This window comes from Sinocyclocheilus anshuiensis, unplaced genomic scaffold, assembly GCF_001515605.1.
Source record: "Sinocyclocheilus anshuiensis isolate Anshui unplaced genomic scaffold, SAMN03320099.WGS_v1.1 scaffold534, whole genome shotgun sequence".
In the NCBI taxonomy this organism is placed as follows: domain Eukaryota; kingdom Metazoa; phylum Chordata; class Actinopteri; order Cypriniformes; family Cyprinidae; genus Sinocyclocheilus; species Sinocyclocheilus anshuiensis.
The window spans coordinates 768,837-778,798 of NW_015547712.1; the positions used below are offsets into that span (position 1 = coordinate 768,837).

The window sequence follows — 9,962 nt, forward strand, 5'->3', positions numbered from 1 at the left end:
ATCATAATTTTGTAAAGCTGATTTTAGACCTTTAAAACCACGTATTGGTGGTGTTCACCGAAGCGTCGGAATGGCGTCACTTCTGACGGGGGGAGAACCACCTGTTTCGCGGCGTCATGGAGTCCGATGCGTACCTGCTCAGGGTGTATCAGTGGAGGATGTACTACTGGCGGTCGGAGAAGAGGTTGGATATGACAACATTTCTTCGGCCTCCAGGATGAATAAAGCGGTAGTGATTTTTGTTAAAGAGGAGAAGTTAGTAAACCGCCTGGTAAACAACGGGATTGTGGTAAGTGGCGATTTTGTTACTGTTTCACCGCTTGTTACACCCACGACAAAAGTTTATATATCGAATGTTCCACCATTTATTGGAAATGAGGATATTGACCGTGCATTAGCTCAGTATGGTAAATGTGCTAGTGCGATTAAAACGATCCCATTAGGATGTAAAAATGAAGCATTGAAACATGTGATGTCTTTCAGGAGACAGGTGTTTATGTTTTTGAATGTGCCAGAATTAGACGTGTCTTTCAGAGTAGTACATGAAGGGAAATCATATATGCTCTATGTTAATACAGGTAGCTTAAAGTGTTTTGAGTGCGGAGATATCGGGCACAAAAAGTTGGCATGCCCGCATAGAGCCCAGGCTAATGAGGAGGCTGCAGGGCCTAGTGGTGTATCTGTAACTAAGGTAAATAATGCAACAATACAGCCTCAGCCTGAAGAGGAGAGTACGGCTCAAAATGATGAATCATGTGAAAGCGCAGATGGAAATCAAAATAAAGAAGATACAATGATGAATATGGTAGGGGAACATGAGGTCTTGGAACATAGTATAGTCACAGTGGCAGAGAAAGTAAGTGAAAGTGTTCCTTGTGAAGTGGTTAGTATAGAAAATACTGAAAGATCAGATGTTGAAAAAAGTGAGGATTATGGAATGAAGGATGATGATACATTGTCTGAGTTATCTGACATGTCTGAGTTTGGGTCACAGAACATAGATGAAACATACTCGGTGCAAGAGATTAATGATTTTCTGGACTTAACGTTTGGAAAAACTGTTGAGGTAAAGGATTTTTTTCCAGATATAGACAAATTCATATGGTTAGTCGTGTCAATGCAGAAAGTTGTGAGCTACGGAGCCCTATGTAAGAAGAAGAGGTTTAGATTGAAGAAGATTCTAGCCAAATTACGGAAAGAAAAAAGAACTTTGCGAAAATAAAATGTTCAAATGCATAAGGTGAATCTAATACGTTACTTCCTGTATTTGTTTCTATCAATCTTTCTTTATTTCTATTTCTCTATGGAACTTTTAAAACTAGGTTCCTTTAATATAAATGGGGGCAGAGATAGGAATAAATTAGCCATGATTGCTGAGTTTGTTAAACAAATTGATATAGTTTTTTTGCAAGAAACGCATACAAGTAATGATAATGAGACTCAGTGGGGTATGTGGTGGGAAAGAAAGTATGTTCTTAGCCATGGAACAAATACAAGTGCTGGGGTAGCTGTTCTTTTTTTCCAAAAAATTGAATGTAAATATTTTATCAGTGGAGGAAATTGTAAAAGGAAGAGCACTTTTAACTAAAGTAGAGTTTGGAGGAATAACGTTTGTTTTAATCAATGTATATGCTCCTAATAATGGACATGAGCGTGTGGTTTTTTTATGGAATTGAGATCAGTCATTCAGAAGGTTGATAGAGTGTGCATGGTAATTGGGGGTGATTGTAATTGCACAACCAATTTTATAGTTGATAGGAATGGAGAGGAGCCTCATAATCAATCAAGCATAGAGTTGTTAAAAATTATAAATGAGTTTGACTTAATAGATTTGTGGAGAAGTAGAAACATTGGAGTTAGACAATATACATGGTTAAAAGTATCAGATAATCAAGTTAGTGGTGCAAGGTTAGACCGTTTTTACTTGGGGAAGATTTGGAATAATAAAGTAATAAATGTTTCTATTTTGCCATGTGGGTTTTCAGATCACCATATGATTACTTTTGATTTCAATTTTAAAAAAGTGGTTAAATCTTGCTATTTTTGGCATTTTAATGTCAAATTGTTACAAGACAATAGTTTCTGTGAAAAGTTTAAGTTTTTTTGGGATAAGTGGAAGCTTAAGAAAGATACTTTTGAAAATCTTGGTCAATGGTGGGATGTCGGTAAAGCAAATATCAGGATTTTTTTGTCAAAACTATACTTCATTTTCTACTGCATTGATGAAAACAACAGTTAAAAGTTTACAAAGAGACATTGCATTTTTGGAAAAAGACATTCTGAATAATAATGGAACTGTGAATAATGAAAGGTTAAACAAGAAAAAAGAAGACCTTGGATCTTTTTTACAATAAAAGGTAAAAGGAGCACTTATAAGATCAAGATTTTCCTCAATCAAAGATATGGATGCTCCTAGTGCTTTCTTTTTTAATCTGGAAAAGAAAAGTTTTCAACAAAAACAGTTGTGCCACATAAAACGTCCTGATGGAACTGTAACTTCTGACCCTATGGAAATGAGGAAAATGACAGTAGATTTATATTCCAGTTTATATAGTGCTCAGAATTGTGACTCTGGAAGTATTGCTGAATTGCTTTGTGATCTGCCTCAGCTGAGAGATGAACAAGGAAAATCACTGGATGAACAAATAACTTTGCAAGAGCTCACAGATGCAATGAGACAATTATCTCCTGGAAGATCCCCAGGAGTGGATGGTATACCTGTGGAGTTCTATCAGGCTTTTTGGGAATTATTTGGACAGGATTTTAATGAACTGCTGATGGATTGCATCAAAAGAAAGACATTACCCACAAGTTGTTGCAGAGCAGTTCTATCTTTAATTCCTAAAAAAGGAGATTTGGGATTATTAAAAAACTGGAGACCAGTGTCGTTGCTATGTTCAGACTACAAAATAGTTTCAAAGGTGTTGGCAAATAGACTTAAAAAATATCTACATGAAATAGTTCATAGAGACCAGTACTATCGTATACCAGATAGATCAATTATGGATAATTTATTTTTATTGTGTGATATGATTTGATTTTAATTGAAGTAATCATTTTAATTTAGGGATTCTTTGCTTGATCAAGAAAAAGCTTTTGATCAAGTTGATCATAAGTATCTTTTCACTGTATTGAGGGATAAGTGGAAGCTTAAGAAAGACACTTTTGAAAATCTTGGTCAATGGTGGGATGTCGGTAAAGCAAATATCAGGATTTTTTGTCAAAACTATACTTAATTTTCTACTGCATTGATGAAAACAACAGTTAAAAGTTTGTAATGATGTCCAGGGGTATTAGACAAGGATGTCCACTTTCTGGACAGTTATATAGTCTGGTAATTGAACCATTTTTGTGCAGATTAAGGAAGGAACTAACTGGAATTTCAATTCCAGATTTAAAGAGTACATTTAAAGTATCCTTGTCAGCGTATGCTGATGATGTTACCGTGTTTATAAAGGGCCAAGATGATGTGAAAGTTTTAATGAAAATTATTGGGACATATGAAAAGGCATCCTCAGCCAGAGTGAACTGGGGGAAAAGTGAGGGATATATTATTGGTAAGTGTGAAGATGTAGGACCTCCAAAACTACAATGTGGTTTACAATGGGGCAGAGAAGGGATAAAAGCTTTAGGTGTTTTTTTAGGGAATGAACATTTTCAGACAAGAAACTGGGAGGGATTGCTGGAGAAGGTGTCAGCCCGATTGTCTAAATGGAACTGGCTATTACCACAATTGTCGTACAGAGGGCGAGTCTTGGTCACTAACAACTTGGCAGCCTCAACACTGTGGCATAAAATGGCTGTTATGGAGCCTCCAGTTGAGTTGGTTTGTAAAATACAACGGACAATCGTGAATTTTTTTTGGAGTGGGGCACACTGGATCCATGCTGCAGCACTTTATTTACCTGTCCATGAAGGAGGTCAAGGGCTGGTGGATGTGAGAAGTCGGTTGACAGCTTACAGGATACAAGCAGCACAAAGACTTTTATATCACAAAGACTTAGCTTGGGCCCATACTGCAAGACTAATTTTGAAGAACGCAGGTGGACTCGATTTGGATAAACATTTGTTCATAATGGACTTGGAGAAAGTGAGTTTGTCAGAGATCATTCCCTTCTATAAGGCAGTGTTACAGTCCTGGAAAACAGTTTTTAAAGTGGATCGGAGTAGTGATGACACAAGACACTGGGTTCTGGAGGAACCATTATTTTTTAATCCAATGATCCAAACAAGGCTTTTGTCTTCAGTAAGTGTATCTACAGTTTTGAATATGGACACAATTCTCTTTAATTGTAAATTTAATTTACAGTCTTTTAAAACACCTCAGCTGGACTATTTTGAATCAACATCAAAGAAAGCAATTTACGATTCTTCAGTAAAAGTCATACATCAAAATTTTCACAAGAGAATAAAAGGTTCAAAGTGGTCAAGATTGTTAGGATCAGATTTCCTTGTGAGGGACAGGTGGAGAGCCCTGTATAAGCCTCCCATAGAGAAGAGAACAGCAGATCTACAGTGGAGGATTATTCACGGGGCAATAGCTACAGACAGACATGTGACGCACCTGAATTCAGCAGTGGGTGGTGAATGTAGATTTTGTGGAAAACAAGAAGACTTAGAACATTTGTTTTTAAAATGTGGAATATTACATGATCTTTTTAATTTTCTTAAGGATTTGTTTAAAAAATTTGATGAGCAATTTTCAGATAAAATATTTATTGGGGGCGTTAAGTATAGGTATTCAATGAGAAGGATGACATGCTTATTAAATTATTTGTTTTAATCCTCTCTCTCTCTCTCTCGCGCTCTCTCTCTCTCTCTCCAATTAATCGCAACATGAAAATTTGATACCGGCATATCCCTAATAAGGACAGAAGATCAACAACGGAAACACTTCTCCCTCCAGCTCTGCCAGGTCTGTCAACAACAGAGCTCTTGTTTACAGAGCCTTGAGATGAGCATAGCATGCTTTAACATACAAATCATTTAAGATTAAGATATAAGACTAACATAACTATACTGCTCTGTGAGAGAAAATCATCAGCCAACTTACGGTGAGGAAAAACAGCACAAAAATAAGTCATTTGCCATTTTCTATGGAAGAAAAAGAGTAATAGCTACTTGTGTGTGTACTTAAAAAGTAATATTCCCCACTACTGTACATGTGATGCTGCAGGTTTTATAAGCTTTATAAACAAACTGTTTTGCGCTCAGTCAGTACGTAGTTTTTTTATGTTTTTGAAAGAACCTCTTCTGCTCACCAAGGCTGCATTTATTTGATCAAAAAATACAGTAAGAACAGTAATATTGTGAAATATTATTACAATTTAAAATAAACTATTTTCTGAATTGTAAAATGTAATTTATTGCTGTGATCAAAACTGAATTTTCAGCATCATTACTCCAGTCTTCAGTGTCACATGATCCTTCAGGAATCATTCTAATATGCTGATTTGCTGCGCAAGAAACTTCTCTGATTATCAATGTTGAAATCAGTTGTGTTGCTTAATATTTTTATGGAAACTTTGATTTCAGGATTCTTTGATGAATTGGAAGTTCAAAACAGCAGCATTTATTTGAAATGGCAATCTTTTGTAGCATTATAGATGTCTTAACCGTCACTTTTGATCAATTTAATGCATCCTTGCTGAATAAAAGTACTTTTTATACTGAATAAAAAAAAAGTACCGAATAAAAACACCCTTTTAAAAGAAAAAAAAAAAAAAAAAACTCGTACGTCATGCAATTTGTGATGTTCTTTAACCTGAAAAGACATTAAAGTCTAATCCACTCATATTTAAATGAAACATTAAAACCCTCTCAGCTTGTGAAGCTTCCTGATCAGTAGACCCTGAGCATTCCGCCCTCTGTTCCCATCATGCTTTGCTTCCCCAGGAACGCCTCCTCTGACCTTTCAGACTCAAAGCTTCATCATCTTTATGGCGCTGTGCAACTGTCATTTACCTGTCAATCACTAATAAGAAAGGTCAACCCAAATGACCCGCTCGAACCACAACGACGTACGGCTCCCGCTGCTGCGGCCCAGAACCCAGACAGAGGGTCGTACATCACACAGCGGTACCTGCCCGCAATAAACCTCCCCATGAGCTCTGAATGATGCATGCGTGACCTCACCATGAATTATACTTAAGGTCAAAGGTTTGACGGACTACAACAGGAGCCTTGCAGTGCATGTCTTTGTGTGTGTGTGTGTGTGTGTGTGTGGGGGCTACAACGGTCCAGCAAAGGGGAATGACAATCTAGGACAGGATTCATCTGGGAAATGCTGGACGCTGTTAATCAAACCAGGACACGGGCGCAGGGATCTGCCAGAACCACATCAAAACAAGAACACAAACTCTGCAATCATCCATTTAGAAATCTGTGCTTTTCCTCAAAAACTGGGATAGACTGTAACATAGAAGCTTCAGGACAGGATATTAATCTGTTCTAATAAACTATAGAGAACAGACAACTCCAGCTAAATGCAGCCAAACTCTACACTTTTGTTTCAGTGTTTCTAATTAAAATTATGGTGTTTAAGAAATATATTTATTATATGTAATTATTAAATTATGTAATTTGAAAAGTGTGAATTATTAACAATGATAATACTTTGGCTTACATCAACATTAATTTACTACTAGTAATAAAAATAACAATTACTTATAATGAAAAATCACACATTTGAATTGACATAAATATGCAATTATTGAATAATAATAACAAATAATAATAATCATAATAATATAACTATAATAAATGATAAATATTATAATAATACATACTCTATGTGACCCTGGACCACAAAACCAGTCATAAGGGTCAATTTTTTGAAATTGAGATGTATGCATCACCTGAAAGCTGAATAAATAATCTTTCCATTGATGTATGGTTTGTTAGGATAGGACAATATTTGGCAGAGATACAACCATTTTAAAATCTGGAATCTGAGGGTGCAAAAAAATCAAAATATTGAAAAAACTGCCTTTAAAGTTGTCCAAATGAAGTTCTTAGCAATGCATATTACTAATCAAAAATTAAGTTTTGATATATTTACAGTAGGAAATTTACAAAATATCTTCATGGAACATGATCTTTACTTAATATCCTAATGATTTTTGGCATAAAAGAAAAATCAATCATTTTGACCCATTTTTTTGGCTATTGCTACAGATATACCCCAGCGACTTAAGAATGGTTTTGTGCTGTCACATATTGACTTAAATGTTTATTTTTTAATTATTTAATACTACTAATAGCAATAATAACAACTAAAGTTAAGTATAACAATTTACATTTTTAACTAATATGTGTCTATTGGAATAATAATAATAATAATAATGACATTTTTATTATTACTGAAAAGCATGAATATCACTAAAAACACTTATTAAAATGTTACATCTTGATGAAACAGAAGAAGTGAAATAGAGATTTGGAAGCAACAACAACAAGAAGATTTTCAGTGAATTTATTTAAAGCAATTAATAATTTAATTATAAAAAAAAGGTATTTTAAATTTTAAAAGGTATGACGCCTTTAAGATAAAAGCATTCCAAAAAGCAGTTCTGACACAGCATTCAGATTTCATAAGCCAAGACAAAAAAAGAGAAAAGTAGAATTCTTCACATTTTCATTTCCTTTTATAATGTGTATAAAGGCTGAAAATTATTCTGGGAGTAAAATCTTTCCCGTTATTATATTTGTGATCATGCTCACACTGACTGTTTTTCCATTTCTTGGGAAACAAAACATGAGGTCTTCTTCTGAGATCATTGATAAGTGAGGAACGCACATCAGACGAGATCTCCAGATGTATGATCACACAATCTTCAAAAGATTACAGGATTAAACTCCAGCCTCGTAATCTTAAAGTGGAGGAAGTGCTGATTCTTCTGGAGAATAAGAACTTGAGCCCTGAATCTCCATCATGTCCTTGAGCGGGACGCTTAACATTTAAGCCCTGCAGTAAGAGACTGTCAGTCATGTTAGAAAAGACACCATCAGCTAAACGTCAGAATAACTCGTGTGTGACACATAAATCTATAAACTCACTGCCCAGAACAGTTTGCTGACGCTCAATATTGCGGTAATGTAACATGGACACAAAACGCCACAGTTTTACATCTTTTAAAAACGAACTGAGAATGACTTTCAAATTCCAGTTGAATTCCTGTATTTGAACATGAAGCAGAATTGCAATTCAAATTTGAATGTAAGGAAGTAGAATTAAAATGAACCGAAATTTAAAAGTAAAAAGAAACTCTGAATAGTGGTTTCACAAAGGATTTGAAAAAAGTATAAAACGTTTGAAGGTTTATAGACCTTATGGACAGAAAGAACAAGATAGAATGTTAGATAGAACACTAGACTGAACAATAACATGATAGAATGATAGATTAACAGATAAACTGAACGATAGACAGAATAACGGATTAAACAAATGAACTATAGATTGAATGACAAGATGGCAGACAGAATGACAGATTGAACAATAAAACAGTGGAACAATAGATTGAACGATAAAACAATAGATAGAACAATAGATTGAAAGAAAACGACAGAACGATAGCAGGAACAATCGAACAATAGACTGAACGATTATGCAGTAGATTGAATGATAAAATACTAAATGATAAAATGAATGATAGAACATCAGACAGATAGAAACACACTCTCTATCTGTTGCTCTGCTCTTCTCTAGAGTTGGGAATATGTTGTTTAAGTGTTTTGCAAACAAGGCTTTAATTAGGACACCAGAGCAAATAATGAACACGTCTTTCATGTCTCACTGTCTCTCGTTCATTAGCGTCGTCCAAACATAAGGATCGAGAGGTGCAGATGGGCCCTGCAGAACAATGCAGTCAAGGTCAGAGATCCCAGCATCTATCCATCCCGCTCTCAGAGCGCTCAAGCGCCGCCAGACCATGTGCTTTCACCCGCACTCTGAGCTGAAGGGATTTACACTTACAGGGGCTGGGTTTAAAAAAAGAAGGGGACAAATCCCCCCAAAAAAGAAAAAAAAATCCAATAGGAAATAAAAGTCTCAAAAGGAAGCACTTAACTATCGGAGTTATTTCTTCAACAGAGAAATGAGATGAAACACAGATCCAAAGGAGACTCTCTCCTGCTACTCGGTTTCAGAAGAGATCTCAACAATGACTCTGCAATCAAAAGTGAGAGATCTCAATATGAACTCAAGCATTTCTCATTAAAAATAAATAAATAAATAAATTAAATATTAAAAGGAAAAAAAAATAATTATATATATATATATATACACACACATCTCATTATAAGACAAAGTTATTCCTTCAATGAAGAGCTACTCGATATTTAAAAAAAAAAACTTAATATATTTAAATAACTATTATTAAATATTTATATATTTAGTATTTACATTTCTGATTATACATGCATTTCATTTACATTATTTATATAAATTACAGTGGTGGCCAAAATGATTAGAACACTAGTATTTTCACCAGCTAAAAAAATGGTTTTAAGTCAGTTATTTCTATCTTGTGCAGTAGTGTGTCAGTAGGAAATATCAATTTACATTTCCAAACATTCATTTTGCCATTAATTGTAATAATCCAGAGAGATTTTTGTTTGCATTGACATGACGAAACAGAACTAACTGAGACAGACTCAATCCAGAAGAATGTATAATGTATAATTTATATGTATATGTATAAATTATACGCTTTGTTTACAAGAGCATCATTGAAAAAAAAAAAAGGTATATATCCATGGTAAAAAGGGTACACTGTACTGTATTAATATGATGAAATTTCCCCTCTTTTTTTACTGGTGTTTTACCTGCATTTTGAATTTTGTACTTTTGTGTTTTAGGGTTAATGAAAATGTCTGTAAAATTATATATATATAAAATTATATATATATACACACACACACACACACACACATAGTCGCGGGAACGTATTTTGAGATGGGGG

The 9,962-nt window shown here is 34.7% G+C and overlaps 1 protein-coding gene, 1 long non-coding RNA gene and 1 pseudogene across 3 annotated transcripts in view; 1 reads left to right on the plus strand and 2 right to left on the minus strand.

Moving 5' to 3' along the window:
- The window catches only part of LOC107704060 (gephyrin-like), a 325,183-nt gene that overhangs the window by 195,598 nt on the left and 119,623 nt on the right, over positions 1 to 9,962 (minus strand). The window lies entirely within an intron of this gene.
- Positions 1 to 9,962, minus strand: part of LOC107704061 (alpha-(1,6)-fucosyltransferase-like) — a 107,437-nt pseudogene that overhangs the window by 47,679 nt on the left and 49,796 nt on the right.
- The window catches only part of LOC107704062 (uncharacterized), a 30,897-nt gene continuing 28,455 nt past the window's right edge, over positions 7,521 to 9,962 (plus strand). The window contains exon 1 of the long non-coding RNA XR_001635904.1: positions 7,521 to 7,531. This is a non-coding gene — a long non-coding RNA (uncharacterized LOC107704062). The remainder of the gene's footprint in view (positions 7,532 to 9,962) is intronic.